This window comes from Bombus flavifrons, chromosome 11 (genome assembly GCF_040668555.2).
Source record: "Bombus flavifrons isolate JBK064 chromosome 11, iyBomFlav1_principal, whole genome shotgun sequence".
NCBI lineage: Eukaryota > Metazoa > Arthropoda > Insecta > Hymenoptera > Apidae > Bombus > Bombus flavifrons.
The window spans coordinates 7105434-7131275 of NC_138452.1; the positions used below are offsets into that span (position 1 = coordinate 7105434).

Genomic DNA, 25842 nt, shown 5'->3' on the forward strand with positions numbered 1-25842 from the left:
TCTTGCGTATAAAGTAACAATCTTCTCAATAACAATGTACCACGAGTCGTATCAACCATCGAAAATGTTGAAGTGCTCACCACTTCTAAGAAAACTCTACATCTGGTCTTTTTAGTTTTCTCAAGCACTGAAGCCATCGACAGCGTATAGACAAAAGACTGGGACGAAGGCAGACCATAGACAGTAGACAGGCGACGAGGGCTTCGGGGTTTTCAGTTATAGGGTAACACTGCTAGCGTGCGGATCTGGACCAGCTCGAATTATATTCCTACTTGTACTTACACTTCTGTATTAAAATATATTTTCTACCTTACAATTTATCCACACGTTTCTCTGTTTATACATCTAATAACCTGAACAGAAAACCTTCACGATCCAGTCACAGTACGAGGGGAATTCTTATTGTGGAACTGGTCGATCGTGCCTCTCATTTTTCTACCAACCTTTTTTCTACCCTTTCCAGATAAACTTACGCCACCGATGCTTTCTCTCGATCGTCTTAACTCGTCAGTCTGTTCTTGAGATCCGGATCTCGAGTTATCTGTTATTCGAACAACCCCCGCGAGAGAGATCGTTGCCACCTCGTTCCCCAACCGATGTGCCCAGACCTTCCTATTTACATACGCCATCTTTTCAACCCTCCAGTCTCAGATACCATCGTCGCCACTCCGTCGTATCGTTCCACGACTATCGAACTTTTCCTTCTGAGCGACATCATCGAGAGACCATTATGTTTGCTGATTTGGTTCGTCGATAGGAGAGAACACAGACCTCGAGACAACGACAGGGGATGAGAAGCGGCGCCCAGGGGTACTTCGTTGCAACGACCGCGTAACAAGATCACGGACGATGTTTTCCATTCATAAACATTACTAGCTACTGAATTCTGTTGTACCGGCTGAGTGGGAGTAGAATGGATGGCTCGAGAAGACATTGTATCTTCGTATTTCCTTCAAGGGCTGTGTTATGCAAGGCGGACTAAATTAGATTGCTACGCAAAACAATAATAACGTGGTAGATTATTTGACTTCGTATGGCTTCTAACTTTCAATTTGGCAAAAGTATTTTAATGGTGAATGGATATGGAACATTACAAGTATAAGAAAATAATAAGTAGAATATAATTATTCGGATATTATAGATGGAATATTGCAGACTAGATATAGGTAGAGGGATGAATTGAAATAAAAGCAAGGGTTGATATAAGCTATACTTCTTCGTCTTTAGCGGCAAGTTTTCTTTGTCTTTGGGCTTAAACGAAACGACTAAGATCGTAGATTCGTTTTTATTCGCAATCTGAACGATTAAAATTTTATTTACGGCTTTTTATGAAACGAACGAAGATTGGTCGTAAAGTCTGCGACAATTTTTAAGCGGGTTGTTGGCGCAAGTTTTCTCGAAGAATTCGAAATTCTCGCACTTGACGAGATAGCCATTCTGAAAGTTCCAAAGTTTATGGTTCGAAAGTTCTTGCGAAATCTGGCGAACTGAACGAGGAAATTTTTCGTTTCATCGCAACCTGCACGGAAGGGAAATTCATAAAATTGTAGCATAGGAAATTTCAAATAATGAAATTTTCGATTCAGAATCTGATTCTCCGTCTTCGTTTCGGTAAAAATAAAGCTGACAGTTCCCATTTCTTACGCTCGAAACTATTTTCACAGATAAAATTCGGTAAAATGAAATTTCCAGAAATGCCCAAGTAACAGAATATAATTAATTTTATTTCCTTTCAAGCCACGACGATAAAAATTATCCATGACGACATGAATAACGTTTTACGAGAAATCGTGCTACCGACGGAGATAAAGGTCCTAAAGTATTTCCTACTTACGATTTCAAATCCCGCTGTTTGTCTTTACGATCCTTCTTCCCGATACCACGAAGCTCGAAACCTTTCTGACCAATCTCACCGGCATTGTATGCATTTAAATGTAGCATGCAAAGTGCGCACTGTGCAAGAGAAATATGAAAGTCGGTGAATAAATATACCGTTGGAGTCGTGGAATTTGGTTAAGAAAATTTCACAGGCTCGAGAGCCTTTTGTCAGAGTCGATAGAGTCTGAAAGTATAAGCAGCTATTCGAAAATCTGATAGCTTCGAATAAGATTCTTTACGAAACGTAAGGTTCGTAGAATTCCATTCGCGAGTTTCAGTCTCGTTCCATTTTCGGTCCTCCTGGCTAGTCTATTGCCTTTCCAGAGACCCCTTTCGTGTCGCACGTGTATCGTGAATGTTAATCAGCACATAAACACGTACCGCTGATGGCAGCTTAACGTCACATCAAAGAGAAAACCCTTTTAGAACGGGGCTGTAATCTATAATCCTCGCGAGACCTCGATGGTACGTTTCGTTATGCGTGTTTTTAAAGATGACGACCCTCCGCTTGTCAATTGGGAAGTCTAACGAGTCCCGCGTGGGGGATAAAACGAGAAATGCGATTTATTTTAAGAAGCTGATTGTATTTTTGGATTATAGATTTTACAGAATAATCGTCGAAGAAGTTCGCTTTATTCGATATATCCTGCTATCTTTAGAAATTCGATAATCCTATGAATATAGAAGTGATTACTATGATAAATATAGATTTAATATTGCTGGAATAATTTTAATGGGACCGAAAAATTGACACGTTAGACGCGTGCTATGAAATCTAAATTTCTGTCAGCTGCAATTCGAAAGTTAATCAGCGTTGCGATATTAATGAATACAAACGAGCAATTTTTACGAACAAAATGCAAACGTTATTTATACATCACTGACAGATAACCAGTTAACTTTTAGTAGCAATATTTATCCAAAAATATTGCAGAATATGCAATGTGTAATACAGGTAAAATACGATGATGATTAACTTATTTCCATTTAAAACGTTGTACGATCCGAAATTGCAAATCTTTTTTACGTATTTGCGAACAACGTGTTGCTCGATAGCGGGATCTCATCGCTGACAGAAAAGAATCGAGAAAGAGAAAGGGAAGACAGAGTATCGTTTTTGTTCCGACGCTATCGCTCATCCCCGCTATTCAACAATTTATATTCATGAGAATGATTTTCAGGAGGGAACTGGCCCGCTTTTATAACGGTGTTTGTAATTTGGTCGCGGCCGATAATAAACCCTTATGAAGAAGAAAGAAATGAAACTTAATGGAGTGTCGGCGCAAAAGTGATCATGATGGATGCTGCACACACGATCCTGCCTTTATTAAGATCCAACCGAACAACAACCACCGGCAAAATATCACTGTACTTTTGATGTTACATTTTTAACGTCCGACTATTAATCTAACGAGCGTGTTCTTAAGAACAAATCGAATAAGCTAGACATTCGGATTACATCATAATTCGCTATATGAAATTTCCACTAACGATAACCACACTAACATCGATCGTTCTCCTCTATGATTTTATCGATTCGATCTATCGCCATACGACGTTGAAACATAACAAATTTTCAACGAATTCAGAAGCAAAGAAACTGGGAAAATTTCCTGAAAATATTCCCGACAAAACGATTATCTACGGAAATAACTTTAGTCTTATCGTTTGACAGGAAACATCAAGTAGCACTAACAAAGACCGAGGATTGGCCACACAGACGTCACACGTTCTTTCTTCCTTAAGAAGGATGTCCATTGTTCACTAAATACAGGACAATTTCTAACACAAAAATCTCGATCGAACACGTCGTCCTGTCGGAAATATCAACGTGAAAGAAGCTTATGTAGAAAATTCAATTACATACATAACCTAATAGGTCTTGAAAAATGAAGTTACGTTAAAAAGGATGACTCGGTTTCGTCGTCGATCCAGTTTTTATTTAAAATCGACGAAGTAGAAAGCATTCCTATTGCAATTTTCATCTCTGCTCCAACCATTCCATTTATGGAATCTCCGTTATATTCTACTTTCGTCGTCGAGCCGTTAATTCTTCTCGATTTGTCGAGGCAAATATGATTGCGAAGAAAAAGGAAAATCGGCGAGATGCGGGCCAACGACGAGAAGGAAGGATATGCCGAACGGAACGGACGAAGAAGTTGCTTCCGGTGAATCTCGACGGCCTCGTGAAGCGTCGCGGTGGAGAGGGCAAGCAGGACGAAGGGTGGAAGAGGGTGAAACTTCGTTATCGGGAAATTCGGTCTTGAAGAAAGTCGTTAACTTCCACGGAGAGTCAGTTATTCCCCGGGACGGATTCGTCTGGTGTCGGCCAAGTCGAACAAAGTCGATTGATTCGCGGGTGAAACTCGATATTCCACGAATGGAACTTTCCCGACGCCATTAACCAGTGTTCTTTGCGGTGAAGCCCTTCCAAGTTCCTTTTGATTTACGCGGAAAACATTGTTCCCGTGGGCTGGTTTTGTCTCATCGACGATCTGCAGAAAGGTTGCATGGGACGGAGGATGAGTTGCGAGACACTGTGTGGGCGCGGTCGTTTTATTCTCCGTGAGACACGGCCAACGTATGCGTTCGATGCGGTTAATTAATTGCTTTTCAATGGCTGTCAGCAAATAAAACAAAATTCAGACGATAGGAATTTCAATTTGGGCTATAAATTCAGTCGTAATCGCAGCCAGTTGCGTTGTTCTTCGCTTGAATTACGTTTTCAGGCTGGTCATAATTCCTTTTCCATTTTCCTTCGATTGTTGCCATCGACGAACTGCCGTACTGACACAGATGAAACATCTGAAGATCGAAATGCGCGTAATACAACAGGTACTCAATGTAGCTACATAAGTAGATTCTTGAAGTCCAACAATTAATATTCTCAGCATTGTGCGATTGAAACAGGAATGCTTTTACGTGGGATTTTTTCCTTCTTAATACACGGAAACGAAGGAAATGGAAGGGAAATCTAGCTGTGCATTTGTTGAAGCGACAGTGTGATTACGTTTGTTCGTGGGATTAGCTTTTTTGAACCTCTTGGACTTCCCGGTTGGTTTTGTCGGAGTCTTTTTCACGGTCGTGGGATTTCCTTGCGTTCGTAGTTCCTTGCTACGGCGCAAAATAGGACGAACGTCTCAAGACTAAATTGACTTGACGAATTTTCAAGAGACACTGAGTTCTGCGGAAACCTTGAGGAAAATGAGCTGAGAACTGAGAATTAAGAGTCTCGTGGAATTTTAAAGTCTCGTTAAACAATTTCGTAATTCGCGATTAATCGAAGAAATTAATTTAATCGTAAATGTAATAAAAATTTCATTTAATTTATTCTTGCATTTTCACATGACACTAACGGCGAAAATTCATCAAAATGTAATTGCAACGTTATCGAATCACACGGTAGGATTGCTGATTCGAACCGTGTGAGAGAAGCTTCGGCTCTTGCTCGTCACGAGAGCATAGTCGTCTCATTTTTAAGCGAGAATTACATGTCGCGAGCAATTAGTTGTGTCTCGTTCACGCGATATCCGTTTGTCGAGCGTCAAAGAGTAATTTTACTTAATATCTGGAAACACTGGATGGGCTTAACAGAGACACTCGTTACACTTCAAAGATATAATCCTCATGGAAGGACCGGAAATTAGATAGGAAATGAAGCGGATTGCTGAAACCGAGAACACTCGTAGTTCCTCTTAACGGTTCGGAAAGAGTCCTACAGCTGAAGTGCACTCGGTGCAAAATTGAAAAGAAAGAAGCGCTTGGAGCGCGTTGATTATCATCGTCCTCGCGAAACATCGATTTATGTTTCAATTTCATCCCCACTTGGTTACATCTGTTTCCTCTCCTAACAGAATATCAAGGGCTCGTTTCGACTAATAAATCTCTTGTTAAAACGCTTAAATTAAACAGCGAATTTGTCCATCACGATACCTAAAATATAGATGTTGTAATTTATACGAACATAGTATACGAATTAAGAAGAAAAAAGCAAACAATTTTCATGTTCGAATTTTTCTACAGATAAAAATGATACAACCGGCGATAAACCGAAATGAGAAATCAACGTGGAACGAAGATTAAAAGGCGACGAAATGCGGAAGATCGCGTGAAATAACTCAGGCCAAAAAGATTTTATCATAGCGCAATATGTGAACCCTCTGCGGACTCTCGGTGGATGGAAGATGAAAAACCTTTCAAGGATACAGCACGATTTTTCAAGTTGCCACGCCGGTCGGACGTAATGTGAATTTATGGGATTATTTTATCGCGGCGTCTAGCCGCGCATTATCGGGCCACGCTTCGCTTGTAAACGCCGTTTCAACGCGCACTCTCGATTGTTTCTCGTGAAATCGTGCGACAGATTTTTTACGATAATCGCGGTACTACCGTGAACAACGATGTTCAAAGAGTTTTCACGTTGGTTCTGGCGGGTTCGCGTGTATTTCATTCGCCAGAAAAATATTTACGAAGTGCGAAATAATTTGTTACGACTGGCTTGTTTCCGCTTAGCAAGTTCCGCACGATGTAATCGCGGGTTTCGCTGTGAATTTCCGCCGCCTTGTTAAGTATTGAAATGTAATCGCGTTCTCGCGGGGCCGCCGGGTATGAAGTGGACGCTACAGGTACCTTGAAGTTAGGGATGGCGATTTGTTTGTCGAGCGACGGGAACGGCACGAAATTTATTAAGCAACAACGACGTTAATCCAAGCTCTGGAGCTGAAATATCTGTTTCCCGTGGAATTATGGCGCCGGGGGAGAACCGAGCTTCGTTTTCACGCGTTAGCTTCTAACAATGTCACCGTGAAATAAACTACCTTCGAATTATACCGAAGTCGAATTCCGCGCCAATTTACATAGCAGGAATTCTTCTTCTTCTTCCTCGTTTGATACGTCTTCCATCTTATCTTGGATTAGATTTTCCATTATAAAGTAATTTGCTATTCTACTCTGCACTTGTTACCGATACAAGCCAATTAACAGCGATATTATAAGATCCGACAATAAGATACATTTTCATGTATCCGAATCTTTGTTCGTTTCGCCTATCAAATACTATAATGTGCATTTTACTTCATTTACGTATCGCGTACGTCTTTGCATCTTCCAATTTCCCATAAACGACTAAACGTTCGCAACGTTACGATTAATTTCGGGAATATGTACGCTACATCGTGGGTTCGAGCGATTGGCTTGGCGTATGCGAGAAATCTTTCGGATTCGCGACAAAGCCTCCTCAGAGCAAATCTCGTAGAAACTCCACGTGTCGTCGATCTCGGAGGAGGCGAGAAGAAACTCGCGTTTTGCAGTCGCGTGCTGACACAAGACTCGCAAGCTCGCCTTGAGCGGTTCCGCTCGCAATATCGATCACCGTCTCGGAGAAGTTGTCTATGGTAAGCCTGCCTACGAGAAAGAAGAAAAGGGCTCCGTGAAAAGGGGTAAAAGGGGTGAAAGGCTCGAGGAAGGAGTAGAAGGCTGTGAACGTAGCTCGCGCTGAAAAAAAAAGAGGGTAGAGGAGAGGAATCGACTGAAAGCACGCGAACAACACAAACTGGCAGAATAACAAATGAGCCATGAGAATGAAAAAAAGAAAAGTGAGGAACAGTCGACAACCGGGACGACGGGGATGAGAAAAACGGGTCGGAGAAATGGAACAGAAGCGATAGAAAGGAAAAGTGCTCTGAATCGAGGAGCGTTGGCATGGATGACGAGAATAAAAGTCGATCGATGGAATATTCTGTCGAAAATACCGGGACGATGAACAAATCAAAGTTAATTCCGTTTCATGGCCGATTTGCGAAGCTTGCGGCGAATGACAAATGGAAAAATGTTCAAACGGAAGCTAGCGAGGCAGCTTGGCTTTATAAATGTTCTCGTAGAAGGTATTACGGAGAGTCTCGTGGGTAAAGGATTTCTGTTTCGTGTTGTGACGAGCAACGCTTGGAATATGCCAGCAGCGCTGCTCTTAATGCTTGGTCATTTAGGATTGCTCGTCCTTACGGTTTAATTACACCAGGCAAAGGTAAGGTGCACTCAATGGCTTTCTCTGGTCGAGTAGATTCGAGAAATCGTGGCTTTGCGACAGGAATCGAGAATGATCGAAGTTCATTGGATTACTTCGTTAAGAGAGTTTCAACTGTAAGTTTAAATTAGTAATGCGAAGGTATATTTTTACATTGAATTATCTTCAAGTAGATAGGTCTTTTAATAGACCTTGAGATCGTTTCATTGGAAATGAGAGCATTTTGTCGCTCTAAGTATCCATATGGCTTGTTTGTACGTTATATCTTACAATTTACTATGTACACTGTAAATTCGACAAGCGTGAAAGTAGCATTTTCTTATAAATTTCTTAGATGATTGTAAAACTCGTGATTGGTAGATTGGACCGGAGCCGAAGCAGCGCGTGTCCTGCGCGTCAATATAAAAGTCGTTTCACAAAGGTGTGGATTTTACAGTGGAACGTGATTGCTTGTAAACGTGGCTGTTTGAAAAGCTTAATGAGGTCCTTAATCTGTGATCATTCGTCGACTTACTGACTGCTTAATATCTACTTAACGTTTTACGAGTATTCAAGGATATCGACGCCTCGCCAGGATGCGATTGTCGCTTCCGTACGCTCGTAAACTTAACTGGCGAGATTTTAAAAGCCTTCACCATCATCCTGATGCCTCTCGATTCTCTGTCTTACATCGTGAAATGTACCGGATCAGCCGGATAGAACGAGATCGTTCTGGAAATTGCCTGAGAACGTTGACCGAGTGTGATACGAAATGCGAGCGAACGTTTACTCGCAATTGCCTTGTCATTATCGTCGATCCAAATTTTATACGTATTCGATTGTTTTTAGTTAGAAAAAATCCTAGCTATTTAACGTAATGTGACCGAAGCTGCGTTTGCAAATGACACATTGTATAAAATTATAGCGAAACTTCAGTAGTGAAACAATTTACGGTCGGTTGCCGTTTTGAAATCTTTTTCAAAGAAAATTCGTAAGATGGAATGGCAGAGAAAAAAAGATTTTACGAAGCCAATGAGCACAGCGGAGGACAATGATGTATCTGGTGAAATATTTTTCTGGGTCAAAAACTGAATCAAGCGGGTTGCATCGTTGAAAAGGGGTGATGCGCGTGGCTCAAAGCATTTTGTAAAAGACAGGGAGTTTCAAAGGCGCTTCGAAAAGTTTCACGGAGGTATTCCTTCAAAAGTGTGGCACTTCGAAGATTAACGTGTCACCGTGATAGTGTTGATACTCTTTCATGCTGAAAGCTTCGGTGAAGGGAAAGGTAACGCGGTACCGTCGACTAGAAAATAAGAGATAAGGGGTGGGAAAAAAAGATGCTCTCGCGCTCGCGCAAACAAAATTTTAGCGTTTAGCTCCTCGGGCTTTCTATCCTGTTGGAAAATTTGCCATCATTTGATGTCTTCGTATAAAGAAATTTAGTTAAATATATTATCACGGGATATTTATATATTCCCGAATTTTAAAATGCCTCCTTACTTTACCCTGCAACAAACAAATACAAAATTATACTCTTTCCCTTATTAAATATATAATTTTAAGTTCGATATCGTTGAAACATTTTTACCTCTCTTTTATCTCTTCTTAACGATCACTATACGTTCTTAATCTTTTAAAACCTTATTCTTCGACAACAGAATATTTTATTATAAATTTATTAAAAAGTGAAACATCTTTAAACTTCGTGCCTAATTTTTCCCATCAATCACGTAACACGCCCCGATATCGAAACCCTAATTCTCGGAACTTTTCCATCCACCGTTCGCCATTTTTCACAAACTCATCAAACCTAGCCCGAATCCACTCCTTGGCTCCTCTATAAACTCACCTTCGTCCAGCCACGAAAGACAATCCTGAACGAATGGCGAATCGTTGTACGAATCGCCGACGGCTTGATGAGACACCGTATCTCGTTTCTACATGCAACAATCTAATTATTATTAGATTCCTTATGCGAAAGGGAGCGTGGCGAGCGGATATGAAGGTTTCTGCGGCTCCATTGCTGGCAACGAGCGCAATTTAACCTCGCGGCTTAATCCGGTCGTAAGATTAAATTGAATCTACAGGGAGGTTCGACAATCACGTGGAGTGCAGCGGAACGGTATGCGTGTTGGCAAGAGTGAGAAACATGCTTTGCCATTCGGGGAGTTGGAGGGTGAAGGTGGTTGCCACATAGTTGGCCATTAGTATTAAAAGCTGCACCAAAGGCAGAGTTTCGGCACCGGGCCTCCCTTTGTCGTGAACTAACTGCACGGTAACTAACTGTTCGCGGTTCCGCCACAATAAATCTGCTGTTTTATCAGATGGCTGCGTGAGCTTCAAATTGCCCGTATCGATCAATCAGTGCGCGTCAAAGGACGAAAAGTTTCACCGGCGCGGCGTGTGGCTTGCACGCGTTTCGCGCCTAATACATGAACCCGTGAGCGAGTTACTTTCTGTCCCGTTTGGGAAGCCACGATGCGCCTCTACAAAATTTCATTACATAGCCGCGTATGAAATATAGTTCCTCTTGAATCCTTTGACGCATAAATCTTTTCCACGTGGTTCGAAGAGAAAGAGAGAGGAAGGGGAAATAAGGAATTATCGAGTTATGGACGAATATTCGTTTGTCGGATGTTTCGTTCGCGAAATAAAGGGATCACGTAACCCGGGATCATATGCAAAATGTCAAGATTTCGTGAGGAATCAATCGCTGACACAAGCAAGAACAACATCGGTTTCTTTGAAGGGAAAAGAGGGCATCGTGATAAATTTGCATGAATAAGTTACTTCCGCCGTGCTGTTTATTCCGTCGAGTGGGTGAAAGGCTGCGAGTGTTTGCATCGAAGCTCAACGATACCCTCGATTTCCGTGTTGCTTATTCGCTATCGACGCCGCGAGAAGGAAGCTCCTTCATTCTCGTCTCTGTCCGTCGAACCGTGAAAACTTCGGAAACGAGGAACTTGCAGTTTTCTGAAACTCTAGTCAACGATACCGTTTACCTTTTTGATCGATTTCTAGTTATCCGTTTTAAAGACGCTCGACCGCCATAAAACGAGACGATTTTAAGAAAGTTTGTCGGCTGCTACGTTAATTAACGGACTATAATTACTCTGTTCATTAAAAACAAATGTGGGCTTTTAATTGACTTTTTAGATTCTTCCATTTGATCCATGTAATTAATGGTAAAATCAATTAGATGGCGGAAAGCGTTGAAGTTTCTCGGTGAGCGTTTACTCGTAAAAAGTTAGTTTCTTTCCAACAAACTTGCTACTCTCGATCATTTTTCATGAATTCTTTATCAATGGAACTCAGTCAAGCTACTCTGATGAACTTCGTGCATCCACTAATCCTTTAAATATTTCGCAAAGGATTACTCGCTACAGTGCAATTACTCAATGTTTTCGATGTATTTCGTATCGTTTAACTACGAAAAGATCACAATCTTTATTACACTCTAAAATCTCTATTACACCACTCACCAAACGAGCAGCAAAATCCTTTACAAGATTTACAATCCGTTACAAGATTCAATTATTTTCAGTTTGTGTTTCGTTGCAAAATTTACGAAATATAAAACTTGTAAAACACAAACCGAAAACAATTGAATCCTGTAACGATTGCAAATTCTCTTTACGAAGATTTCCTGCGAAAAGTGTTCTTTCGTCGCCATTACATCTCCAATAATGCGAAACGAATCTCCGAAAACGAATGAGCGAACGAATGAAACCAATGAACCCAATTTACCAAATATCCCCCTACACCTCAATTTTGTTTAATTCGACCGTTTCCCCCGACTTTCCTCGTGGCGATTGTTATCTCCCCTTGGCCTGATTTTCCGCGTCAATTACTCCGATGTAACGTAGAAAAGACAGCAGAGGAAGTAACAACGGGGTCGTTTCTTGCCATACGACCGCACAACATGAAAGGGCCTGCAATAGATATTCACATGGAGCGTCGCGCCTGATTCTTACCCCTATCCTCGTCGATTGTTCGCGAAACAGGGGGTTGTGTTACATCGTGGCCCGTCTGACACACGTTGCCACGCACGTCACGTAAACATCGAACCGTGCGAGCGCGTCAGTCAACTCTGTAATTATGCTGTCTCAATAAGCATTGTTACGTTTCGATAAGCAATCGCTTCGACCCGAGAAGACAATCGAACGGGATTCGATGGACCGTCTGTTCGTCATCGAGGTTGATGAAAGTTCGCCGCGGATTTCCAGCTTTTCACGACTCACTGAATACTCTGGCATTGGCATTGAATAATTAGTTCCTTTCTCCGACTGGCCAACTTTCAACTTGTTCCCTTCGTTCCTTTCTCGTCTTGAAAGTCGCTAGGCGTGGCTGCTGTTGTTACAAGTATCCTCGAAGATGATGCTGTCGATCGATGCGTAATTGTCATTAAAAACCACGCTGAATATTTATCGAAACCAATTTGTATTCTATGCTCGCTACTGTCGCGTGATACGCTTTCTTAGAAACAGAGTTTACCTTCATTTAACATTTACAATTATTATTATTAATTTCATTAATAATATGTCATAATACAAATATATATATGTCACAAATCTCACTTGTGTTAAGAGATTTGCAAGTCTAGTTGAACTATATATTCTTATATGGTTGTTGTATAGTCACTGTTACGAATTCTTATTTTTTATTCCTAGTGTGGAATTTCGTTCTCGGAATTTCTAAGCCCGTAACGTTCGTGGCGAAGATTTCAGAAAGACGTGGTTGGAAAACGACTGCACAGCAACGAAGCGATAAAAGGGTCGTAAAACTATTGTATAAAGACGGGGGTAAATGTAAACGACGATGGTAAACAAGGGGCGATAGTAACAATTGTAAAATGTAATAATCAATCTGTGAAATTACTTGAATCGCGAAATGCTGTATTATGTTTGCAACAGCCATTAAAAGAGTCATTAAACGGTGGAGGAATTAATCAGTTCGTGTTGAAGTTGTATCGCGAGCTGTTCGCGTTTTGTATACGATCGCGTCAAATATCATTACGATTCTCGTTGAAATGTATTAATTTACAAAATATTAATTTACGGGCTACGGGCTGACGCTCCCGGTAAACGTCTGTCGTAATCGGCACACAATGTAATTGATACGCAAGTGGAGCTGACGTAGTCCTGGTTACTAATTGTCCCGTTTCAACGAGCATTGTCACGTTTTAACTATCATTGAACACCGTCAAAAGACAATGGGTCTGATTACAGCTCGACGAATTCACGTTTCTGTCGTGACATGGACATTATCTACATGTTCAGTGGAAAGAATGAACGTTCAAACGATCGATGATTAAAAAACTGGCTATTCTATTGATTTCTGGTTATCTTCTAACTGATAGCGACTTCCATAGTCAAAAATAGGGAAGATCATTAGTTGAGTGAAACTGCTGAGTTGTACGTATTGATGCCGTTGATATCGAACAATCAGCAACGTAGTCGCTTCAAAATTTGACAACGTTGAATTTATTTATTGGTTTTCTTAAGAGAAAGAAAGAAAAAGTATAGAGAATCTCAGGCGATGCTCCTCAATGTTCGAGGACCCAACGTTTTAACAATTAACGTTTGAATAATTTTTTGATCAGCGACACTACGTCTGTTCGTTCTTGCCATGCGACTCTGCGTTTACTGTTTTATTAACAAATTATTTTCTAACTTTCTATTTGGTAACAGCATTGACATCCTTCTTCTTTTTTGTATCGAGTGCCGATATCAAATTAACGCAGACTTCCTGTTTCGACCATTCGCGGAGAGACGCGATCGCGAGATAGCACGTCAACGAGAGTTGTAAGTTGCCGTTACGATTAAATAATCGACGCCACGAACTGATCGATCCCCTTATTTCTATTATGATGACAAGGGTAGTTCAATAAAATTGCACAGATTAACACAAATAAATTACTGTTTAATTCAACAACTTATTAACTACAAAAATATAATTGCGTTTTGGTTGATGAGTAATGCGCGACGTATATGTGTTGACGGTTCGACTTCTCGAAAAGTTCTGATCTTTTTCGTCTTTTCTGGAAGACGACCCCACTACGTTCGGATCACGCCACACGCTCTTTTACGCGAGGTAAAATAACGGCCACGAGTCGACGTTTCTGGAAGTCGCCCTGCTTAATGAACCATGCGCTTGCCACTGCAATGTTTATTTGCCGGGCAGACGCGACGATCCGTCTGCGACATTGTAGTGCCACGATCGACGGTTAAGAATATGGACTATGGCAAGCCGCATGGCGTAACATTTCCATCTTCTTGCCGCACACTTGACCACATGCCACATATACAGCCATAAGAGTTATCGACGCTCAACACATGCCTATTACAGCGATAATAGCTTACAGTCGCCTGTTAGTCTGATCAGTTTGCATTCAAGTACCCAACATGCATCACGTATATTTGGTCAGTGTTGTTATTTGCATCATTTTTGCGTCGTATGCTTCATCATGGAATTTATTAGACAAAATTCGTCAGGATCAAATAAAACGATATCATTTCCAAAATGAAGCTAATATCATGGAAAGGATAAACTCAAGACAAATTACTATTACAAATCCTCCAGCTGAATCTAACATCACAAAAGTTTCTAGTAAGATATTCGCCGGAATTATACTTCTGATCGCAAAATGTGTTTACTTCATCATAAAATGCAGAAAGAAAATATGTTGTTGCTGCTGTGGAACGAATCATAACGAAGACAACGAAGGAAATACCACTTTTGATGTATAAAGCTTCGCTTTATGTGAGAAGTGATTATAGACACATAATAATTTGAACGACTATTAAAAAGTGGAAAATGCAAAAGATTATATTTTTTTTGGCGCAGATTGTTGAAGACTGGCAAAGGATTTGATCACGTTTGGGATTTCAGTGCATTATTGGCCACGATGATATTTGCACTATTTGCCGTATATGTTTCGTTAATAAGAAAAGTACAAACGGCTATCGTGATTTATAATTACATTTACAATTGTAGTGACAGTGCAACTATGAACATCTACGTGTCTTTTCATAATACCACATTTTATCTTTATTTTTGTTTTAAAAGAGATACTTTTATCTTGACTATTCCGCAATTTTATGTTATCAAGGCCAAACGGTGTGCTCGTTTGTTCTCTATCATCCGTTTCCTGTATTTAATTTTATTATCTTACAGAGAATGTTGATTAGGTGTATACACGTTACCACAAGCGGCCATAAATGATCTATTCTTTCTCCAGTTACTTGTGAGGAAAAAAGATGCTTAACGAGAAACGATTTTATAAATGAATAATATGTAATCAGTAATAATTACTAATAAAAAAATGTTGCTGCAATTTTTTAAAAATCCTTTTTCCTATCTTTCCTGCAGCAAAAAAAAAATTCCCGAATACCATTAGAAAGACACAAACGTTATCGACAAGAACTGCATTTCAATTAAAAAATAAACTAAAACGCTAAACCTCAAAACGAAAATTCCAGACTAAATAAATCAATGAATTAATTATTATCATTTATGTTAAGGTATAGAGAGGGTTCGGAAATACAAATAGCTTAATTTATTCACACACAATAGCTATACATATATATTACACTCTGAAGACCTCGATAACTTTCTTGCACGCACATTTGTTGTCAAGCGACTCCTCTAGATTCTTCTAACAGCTTCCAATCGTCTTTTGTCTCAACTGAGACCTGAACGCCCTCTGACGCTTACACACACATTCACTGTACAGTGCAAATGTATCATCTACCTAACAATTTATAATAATAATTAACAATCAATAATTAATCATTTATCACGCTGACAAGTATGCGAATGATCGATGTGACATATGCGATAATCCTGACTATTGGCATATATTGTATATATGCGTGATAAGCATTGTAATATTTACATAGATATATTAGGATACGGATGAAAGAATATCACAGAATGAATTTAAGAACGAATCACAGCGCACTGTCACTTTTCACCGAAATTCCTACCAAGATATTCGTTTCTCTATGGAAAGACAAGCCTTACAATTAGTCTAAGGTGTTACGTGCAGTTAGAATAAAATACAGATCTCGATCGATTATCCATGATCAACTTAGATCACGGTTATCCAGAGTTTTCCATTTACCGATAACAAACGCTTCCACGTATATACTTTATGATTCTCTTCTGTTTTTAAACGAATGTAAAATTGAAGAAACAGATAAAATTTAAGTAGGCTTATATAGGCTATAGTTCGTTTATGATTATATTATAAAGAGAAATAGATCTTCTAAAGACGAAGAGCTTATTTTGGCATGGAAAATACATCTTCACTTATCTCCTCTCGAACCTTGATTATCCATTGGACATTAATTCGCTACAAATTCAGTACAGACGTCGACTCTTGGCCATTCATTTTTGTAATTCAACGGAATTCCGTCTGTGACATCAGCCGCAGAATGTTGTTACTCGGTTTATTAGTTACGTGCCTTATTTGGAATGTCTTATTCGCGCCATTTTATTACCACGCTAAAAGCGGCAGTTACGTATAATATGAATATGCAATTTTATGACCACTCGGGGGAAACTCGCGTTACCAACATAAGCGAGTTATGCATTTTGTCCCGCAGGGGGGACTCTCTGGCTTATTCGAGAGGAAAGTTGAGCTCGACGAGAGAGTGCAAAGTGTGTCTGTATGCCGTGTGCAGAGAATGAGAGGAAGACGGAGGGGAAGCGTAAAGTAGGGACTAAAGAGGAAGAGGAAACTTTCATCTCGAGGTAAATTTCGAAATTCATTTCTATGAGCGGGTAGAACGGCTGTCTGTAAACTTATTTGCATACTGCGAGGACTGTTTGTCGAAAAACGGAAATGATTTCTATACGATATACAGTTTCTGCCAGCAACATTTCCATTTCTCCGTGCGTCGCCTTTCACTCGTTCATTACCTTCTTTCATCCTGAACATCCTGTTTCAAGGATGACCGACCACGATCACCTTGCCTCCAGATTGCCATCTTTAATAACATTTAATCGCGTGCATCTCCAATGCTCCTCGTTGACAGCCACGAAAGCTGTTACCACGCTCTTACTACGGACGATCGCGATCCACCGATTGAACCATGAAACCATTAACAAAGAAGCGTAGCCAAGTGCTCGTAATCCTTGTTTCGTGGGCGTGTTCCGCGCTTTCTCATCACGCCGTGCGTGACGAATTGCCACGACGACGTTCCCCGATCTTTTCAAGCTTCTATCTTTCTTCTCGATAGGGTCGACGACCACCGACAACAGGGTTAACTCGTCGTCATTTTTCACATGCCGGTAATCGACCGGCACCTTCCTCCAGTCTATTGTTCGACGGACAACTGACTCTACGTCGCGTCACGTTGGCTCGATCGAGTCGATTCAGTATTTCAAATGGATATAATCGAGTTGCGGTCTTGATTAAATCATGTCTCTGACCCAGAAGATTCCCCGCTCGAATCACGGACTCTCTGTTTGATCGGACTGTTTCTTTCATCGAACTGCATGCCTTTCATCGACTTGAGCTTCCGATCTCAACACCACTATCCTCAACATAGTCGTGCCTGAAAACGGAACCGTGTTTCTCATTGAATCTTGTTTCCTGTTAGAAACAGGTGGTTAGACATGTGTGTGATAACTTTGATTGAACCACGTCCTCTTTCCTCATGTATATTCTCGTCTCAAGTTGGATTATCGATCGAGAGCTGGTCCTCGATGAATGTTCTGTCCGAGTTTTATTCCTATTCATTATCGAACCTGGCTTTTATTCCATTTCTATCGAATCGAACGTCCATTGTTCCTATCGCATTGTATCGTTGCCTGAATTCTGATCGAGCTGTACTACTTATTTACGTAGCATGGTTACGTAGTACCGTTCTTTCTACTCAATCGTATCTTCGGCCTAATTGTCTTACTGGCTGAAATGTGTTATTTATTTACGTGTAAGTACTCAAGAACTAATATAGTCGAACGATAGGGTAAGTACGTTGCTCAGATTATAAAGCAAGTTTCAGAACACGCATCCGACTATGACTCGACGCTTTTTAGCCAAATTGTTTCGTTCGGGTCGACGATGAGTAACAAAAATTGTACTAGTCCTAAAGATGTTCTGTAACATTTTGTGGTTCTATCAAAATGCAAGATATTTTCCGTTGTAATGTACATATGCCTGACATGGCAACCGTTTATTACACTCGTCTTATTAGGGTCTATAAGAAGCATCAGCGATACTGTTCTCGAGGAAACCGCCGGAAAATCTGCCTTCTTTCTCACCGTTTATTCCAAGAAAGTATCACGCCCTTCGTGGCAACGGGGTAATCCAATTTCTTGCGATATTGCGTAACGGCACGACAAAGTGGGTTATTTCTTGCTTCCTTTCCTTTTCTTTTTTTCTTCTTCTTTTGTTTGGCAACCAACGTTCTGTCGACGAGGGGCTCATTCTCGTTAGATAATTAATTTATCGACGCCTGTCTCGACCGGAACCGAGTTTGCTCCTGTACACCATTAAATGCATGTACTGATAATGAAATTTCCCGACGTTGCGATGCTCCCTATATCAAGCAGGCTGCTTTGCAGCATCGATAAAAAGTTTATGCTCGCGAGGGTTAAGCGAGTAACGGAGTAAGAGAGACGCGTAAAGTGTCCAGTTGTTCGACGAAACGCTCTCACGTTATGAAGTTTCATAAGCAGACGAAATGGTCGCGTGACCCGCTTATGAGCCCTGCGTAATGGCACCACTCCCGTATCGCGAACGGAGATGGAGGAATAATGGTGGAAAATTTGTAGACGAAACGTTCTTCCACTCTTCTTTCGTGGGAATTATACATTTCGTGTGGTCGTATTGGTATTTTCTTATTGGATCGATCGTCGTGATTTAACGAAAGTAAGAGAAATCTCGCTTTTTCTTTCGGTTTCTTATTTCTTTTTGTACAGAGCGTCTCGTAATATGTGGCATCCTTTTCGGGAATTGAGTTTACGCCTGAAGACAATGAAACGTCCGTCGAAGATACTGAAACACCACATTGTAGAATAGAAGAATGGTTTCGACAACGATGTAATGAAAGTAAGAAACATCTCGTTTCTAGTTTCCGGTTTCCTATTTCTTCTTATAGAGGGTGCATTATGTAAGACCCTCTTCAGGAATTGATCGCACAGCAGAAGGCAATGGGACGTCTATTGAAAATGTTGAAGTATCACATTATGAAACGAAACATGAAGTTCTCAACAATATTGGAAGACACCAGGAATGAGAAAGTAATCAGATCAATAACAAACATATTCGATAGAACTATCTTGCAAAATTCAGCTAATAATATTTTTAGTACGATTGTAGAATTCACGAGACGCAAGTTACTAGGATTAACAAATTCTGCTGCACAACGGTAACGAAGTTGGTAATGAAGTTTAATTTTCACAGTGTTGATTATGCTGCATTCCTGTTTAATATCGAATTCGTTGATTTCTGAAATATCTTACAGGAATATACATATAACGACTGGCGTAGAAAATCAGTTAAACCATCCAGAATACAACGTAAACAGCTACTACGCGCAGCTTCCGAGCAGAACTTAGGCTACCCGGTCCTTAGGTCAACAAGCTGTTAATTATCCCTTTAAAACTTGGGCGTAAAGAGTAACCGCGATTTAACCGTTCGTGAAACTTCACAAGAGTGTCAGCTTGTTACGCTATTAACGAATCTCGCCAAATACTCATGGCGAATCATCCCTTAATCGCAACCTACAGAATTGTCTATGGAATCGTACACAATCCTCTATACCATAAGCGATCGATAAGAGGATAATTCGACGGCGAAAGAGATCGAAGAAAGAGATAAAAGACGGGAAATCTTAGAAAAGCATGGTACGTACACATGTAAAATACTGGAAGAAAAGATAGAAGGAAGTATTATCCTTCTATTAAAAGGATATTAGTTCTTGAAACAGGAGAGCCAAGGGAAAAAGTATGGTAGAGTAAGGGTAGAAGTATTGCAGAGGAGGAAAGCTCGCGTTCAACGGATGTTGAAAAAGAAAAAGACCCAAACGATGTATTATACGTGCTACTTAAGAAGAATAAAATCTTCAGAAAAGATTCTATAAAAATAGAATATTCGAAGGACAAGAAAAGCGAAGCGAACAAGGATATCGAAGAAGGAAATAAAGCAGAGAATAAAACAGGGAAGAAGGATGGTGATCTATCATCGGTCTACGCAGTTTTAGCGCCAGTTTTCCGCCGAAACGTAATTTAAAAGTTGGCAAGTTCTGACAACGTACAACGCGACACCCTCTGCTGCTGTTAATGAAACTCCCCTCCGACTTGTATTTTCAATTTTACAGGGTGCACCAGTACACCGTCTTCCTTCTCCTTGTTTGCCCCGCCTGCTTCTTTGTGCGGCTGCTTCGTTTCCCGTAGAAGCTACCAAGCTCGGTCTCCTCCACCTCTTCTTTTTTCATTCTTTTTCTTTTCTTCTCCTTTTTTACCTTCTTAACGGCTGTTCACCCTGTATACAAGTTCGCCGTCTTATAAGCTGCTGGGTTCATATTCTTTTAGTACCTAGCCCGTTGTGTGTTACTATCGTTTATTCCCTCGTCGCTTGCTAGCTTATCATTCGACGAGCGTTCTCCTCCGTGTTTCCTACCAAGCCGCTTTCTACCGTGACCACAGGAAATATTGAAAACTCCCTCGCTTCCTTCGAACCTCATTTATTTGGTGCTTCAAGTCCTTCGAGGGCAGGTCCTTCAATTTTGCTGCTAGTTCAGCTCATTAGAAATCCCATTAGAAGTTTGCCTCCGGTTTTAAGAACTATAATATCATAGACGTACTTTCGTCATTTAAATAGTAGTGAAAAGACGTGGATTTCATGGAGTTTCATGTTAATCATTCATGAGTTTGTTTATTCTGTAGAATAATTTACGAGTAGTACGAAAATGAAATTCGAGTACCGTGGAAAAGTTCACCGAATACTATGACAGAATTAATTGAAAGACACAAGATCTCATTTACAGAGTTAGCTTACAGAGTAGTAAAAACGTAATTTCACTGTTTATCTATTTAAAGTACTTTGATCTTGTTTCAAACATATCTGGATCAGTTGTCAACAGAATGGCGAAGATTCAACTTGAATGAACACATAATCGCAGATATTATTTTCGAATGGTCCATTCACAAAGATATGATTGCTCGGTATACGTTCGAAAATGTATTTCGATGCGAAACTTTCCTCTCTCCTTCCCTTTTCTCTTCCCGGGAAACGATTTCGCGAATTTTTCACAGGTAAATTTCGCGAGTAAGAATCGGATGAAACTCTAGCAGCCGTCTTTTCTTGGCGCACATTTTCCAAAGCGAGCGAGCACACGAACGACCAGGTACGCGGGAGGCGGAGGCGAGGTAACATCGCGGCGGAGTGTGCAAATAAGCGCAAAATGACTGTCGGCAGTTGGCCATATTGGCGTGAAGTTGGAAAACGGCGAGCGATACGCGACAGCTCGACACCGATCCTCTCGGAATTCATATCCGAGGGAAAAGTTTCACGTCGCCGACAGGCTTCCTCGTAGCTCGTGAAACCGAGTCGAAGGGCGAGGGGAAAAAAATCATTTCGAGGCGACCCTAAACGATCTGAATTTTACGATCGCGTGCTGCGAATCGCGGCTACCACATCTTTTACGCGTCGCAGGAAAACGTCCTACCGCGATAAGAAAGCGTGTAAAATTAGCTCAGCAGCTTGATCCTCACGATCTGACTTGATACACTTGTTGATTCGGGAGAAAGTGAATCCCAAACGAATTCTCGAGTAACATGTCATGAGATAAAGTAACAACTGCCGATATTTATTCAGAACTTCACATGGTTTCAGAGAGCAGACAAATTTAAACATCGACTGCACGTTCAAAAATTTGCTGCAGTTTGTTTGCGGTTCCACCAAAGAGAAACGCCGCTCGAGTCGACAGGATGATGTGTTCGATTTTCAGAGGAAATAGTCCGTAAACTATACGAGAAACGATATGGCTGATTTACAGAAGGAAATTTCTCAATCCGATCGATCAGTTGCAATAATGTTTTAATGAAACTGTCTTACTATCGAAGGTACTTAAATGTTGGAGCTGATAAAAATGATATCAAAATTCGGGCGTTCGTGAGAGACGAATGATCTGTAGATAAGATTTTTACTTTTTTGCCGAGATATAGGAACAATAATACGGAATAATAGTAGAAAGTAACAACAACAACAGTAATAATAATGACAATCCTAATTTTTACCATGCATACTGGAAGGTCGAGTAACGCAAGAATCTCAAAGTGCATAGAAAATAGGGAACCGTCCTTAATTTAGGTCCGAAGGAATCCAGGCTGCCGTTTTACGAGCTGACATTTATTGTGCCACTGTTTTCTCTTGATACTAAGAGACAAATATCGGCAAGAGTTTACGCTGGTCCATGCAATAAAATTGCGCAAAAGATGAACGCGTCTCGCGAGAATACAAGTTCGTAGCGAAAACGCTTTTTATTTTATTTTTTAGATATCGACCTTTCGTATTTTTAAATATCGTTGAAGCAAATGTTTTTTGGCCGCAAATTTGCCTACATGATGGTTTCTGTATGGATGAAAATACGTATTTCGTTTATAGTTTAATATGAGAATTGCTTGTTTAGAAAGTCACTTGCCTCTGTTTGTAACCCTTCCGGTGAAACAAATTTTGAAAATACAATCGCGTAGTTTGCTTTGAGATCCACGGCGTTTGATGTCTACATTGGTTCTGAGTTGGCTGCTCGTGTTCATCGCTTTCAGGCATTTTGAACCTGCGTTAGTGACATTTTAAGTCGACGCTGTTTCGCTGTTTCGCTGTAATACCAGACGTTGAAGTGTCGTTTATTTCAAGCTTCAGCTCGTGCCGTGCGCTTCGGGGCTTTGTCTCCTCTCTAAGTTCCCAGCTTTCGTCTTTATTCCCAATCGTCTCTGCTTCCATCGTGTATTATTTCTTAGTTCTCATTTTCTAGGTTCCGATTCTTTTTTTTATACCTTCTTTATAATAAGATATTTATAAAGTTGCATTGTTTTATAATCCGTGCACAGTCTAAATTCAAATATAATCACGATAAATACAATACGAATACAACAGTACAGCTACGACTAAAGTCACAAATTCGTCCAACGATCAATATGTCGAAGCACTGTCCAATTCATTTATAAATTCGGTTGTTCAAACATGAATTTCGATTATTTAAACGGAAGTATTGCGAATACTACCATCGTATATAGGAACGGTGGAAATTATTCAAACTGCTTTGTCCATATGAATATGCTGAGATAAATGGAATTCTATTGTACGAATAGTCGGTACAATTCGTCAAGCGGAAGAGACGTTAGGTGTGAACGTAGCTTAACGTAGTTGCAGGGTAAACGGGGCCGCTACTTGGAAAATTTATAGGCGAATTTGTGCATATGAGCTGCGCCTACTACCAACACGCTGCACGTAAAGCGCCCTTCAATGGAAATAACCGCGACGCCCATACGGTGTAATTAATGCCCGGCACTAAATTTATTTTAATCACCGAGATTACTAGGAATAATAACCGCTAAGTGGTGTTCGCAGTCTAATGTCTAGCAGGCAACGCTGGTACCGTTGTTTCGGCCGATTTTCGAACAATTCGCTGCCATGAACGACAGGCAAATTTCACGATCATCGTATCACGCGTATCGAGGACTCTTCTCGCGATCCCGGCTAAACTATTCGTTTATTCGATAATTATAATCGAGCGGATTCAATATCGAAAACGCTTGATGCCAAATCAATTTGATGTTTTTTTTCTCCTGCTAGCAGCGAATTGTATTGGTAGAGAAATATTGCGATTCTCATCGAGGTAAATAAATCCTAGCCGGCCCATGAAAAAATATTCCCCTTTTTTTCACCAGGATCAATTTTGGCCAGGAACAATTTCCCTGTTGTGTTTTGTTTTATTAGCGGATGCGATATAGCGATGTCAATTTTCGCCTATATTTTTAATGGATTTGCCTACGCAAGCTTTAAACGCGCGTCGATTCCGATTTAATTTGACGAGATAGGTGTGCACCGGAATGAAGTTGAAAGTAGCATTGCGTACTCTTAATGATCGATCCGATAAAGAATATTCCGTCGTTACGTTACGCTCGACATTTTCAAGAATTGCTTCGTCCAGAGGAAACTTCGATCGTACCTGATCGTACAACTTTTGACGTCTGCATGATAATTTAGCAAAGGCGCGCTCTCGCCGATCGATTCGTGTTCCCCGAAAGATCGCTGTGAAAGGAAAAAAATGGATTCGTTCTTGGAAGTTACCCCGGTGCAGCTGAGCAGTCGGTATTCCCATGAAACTCGTCGGTCGCCAATAAAGCTGTCGAAGGAAATATTCCTCGGTTCCTCGTGGGTGGAAAGCATCCAGAGTCGCTTCGATCGGCTGCGACTCGGCCGGATGCAATTCGTCTGAATCTGCATTGAATCGGCCTTCGAGCCGCATTGTTCGATTCTGGACCGGTGTTACGGACAAACAAGAGGATTGATATTTTTCCGCCGTCCCGCATAGATAATACCTCTATTGAATTGCAGTCGTCGTGACCGACGGCTGAACGAACGATGGAAGAAAAAAGATGGAGAAAAAAGTGAGAGGAAGAAAGGAAGGGAGTAAGATAAGGTGTAAAAGATGAAGCAGGAGAGTCAGACGATGATAGAAAAGGAAGAGAACCGGGGAAAGATAATAATAATTGGATCCTAGAAGGAGTCGACGGCCTCTAACAGGCTGGCCATTATTTCACGAAATATTACTTTCAATCTCTAACGAAGTACAAGCCGGTGCTTCGAACAATTTTCATTGTGCCCAGACGCAACAAAAGAGTATCATTAAATGTGTCTGGCGGCACGTTGCTCGCACGAGCAAAGATTAGGCGGCGGCTGGTTTTAATTTAATTGTAATTAAACGTAAACGAGGCCACGCGTTCGCTCTTCCGCGCCGCGTGAATTAACGACCCTAGTACACCGACTGGGAAATCCATACACAAACTCAAGACACAGCTCTCGATTGAGTCTTATGGTTGCTGGATCTGATGCTTTCGATGCTTGTTATTTTTCACGAACGAACCACACGTTGCGTTGTCTCGAGTACCTTTAAATTTTCCATTTCTATTGCTCGACCAAGCTCTCTCGTTTTCAATTATATTAACGTGAACTAAAATATATGAACGATATAAATGGTAAATAAATATAGCGAATAAGGTGAAAATTGCAAATGGATTTTCAGTGGACATATTTTCACAGGAATTTATGAAAATTAGCTAACCGCACAAGGTAATAATTCTCTTTAACGATGTTACAACTTCAACCCCTTGGTGTTCCGTTTTAAGACATAATGTATGTCCGCTAGTGTTTCCGCGTTCTACGAAAAGGAGCAAGCGCAATAGGAAATCCAAAGAACCTGGAAACTACTTCACACACAAACGTCCTCGACGAAAGTAGCCTCATTATCAGGTCTAATAACGTCAGCAGCTGTCGACTCGAATGGCAATTCGTTAAGAGGCAGTGCGAAAGTTTCGGGTGTGAATGGCGATCCCTTAAACAGGGCGCGTTCAACCACGAAATAAGACACTAAACAACGCTATCGCAAAACTTTTGTCCGTGGGAAACACGCTTGGCAAAATTCACGGGCTGTTAGTCTCGGGCCAATAATTATTCGCCGAGTTCCACGTAAGACGGACCGCCATTGTGAAAGCCGCCCTCGCTGCTTTCAATACGATTGTCCCTCGTGCCGCTTATTGTCGAAAGTTTCCATTGTCATTATTATTTCGCTGCATTATATCCAGAGATTTATGGTCTCGTGTAATTTCGTTCGGGCCGGCCTTTATCGCCCTCTGCCGCGTCCCATCCGCGACCTGTTCGACGACGTATCGCGATCCGCCAACAAACTTTGCCAAACATCGTGATCTCTTCTGGACGGTGAATC

At 40.9% G+C, this 25842-nt stretch overlaps 1 protein-coding gene and 2 long non-coding RNA genes across 5 annotated transcripts in view; all 3 read left to right on the top strand.

The window, feature by feature from the left end:
• The window catches only part of Fas3 (fasciclin 3), a 344259-nt gene that overhangs the window by 165882 nt on the left and 152535 nt on the right, over positions 1-25842 (top strand). The window lies entirely within an intron of this gene.
• LOC138184646 (uncharacterized) overlaps positions 1-25842 on the top strand; it is a 138471-nt gene that overhangs the window by 23605 nt on the left and 89024 nt on the right. The window lies entirely within an intron of this gene.
• Positions 14442-15129, top strand: LOC138185035 (uncharacterized). Its single transcript, XR_011174501.1, has 2 exons — positions 14442-14641; positions 14726-15129. It is a non-coding gene; the product is annotated as an uncharacterized LOC138185035 (long non-coding RNA).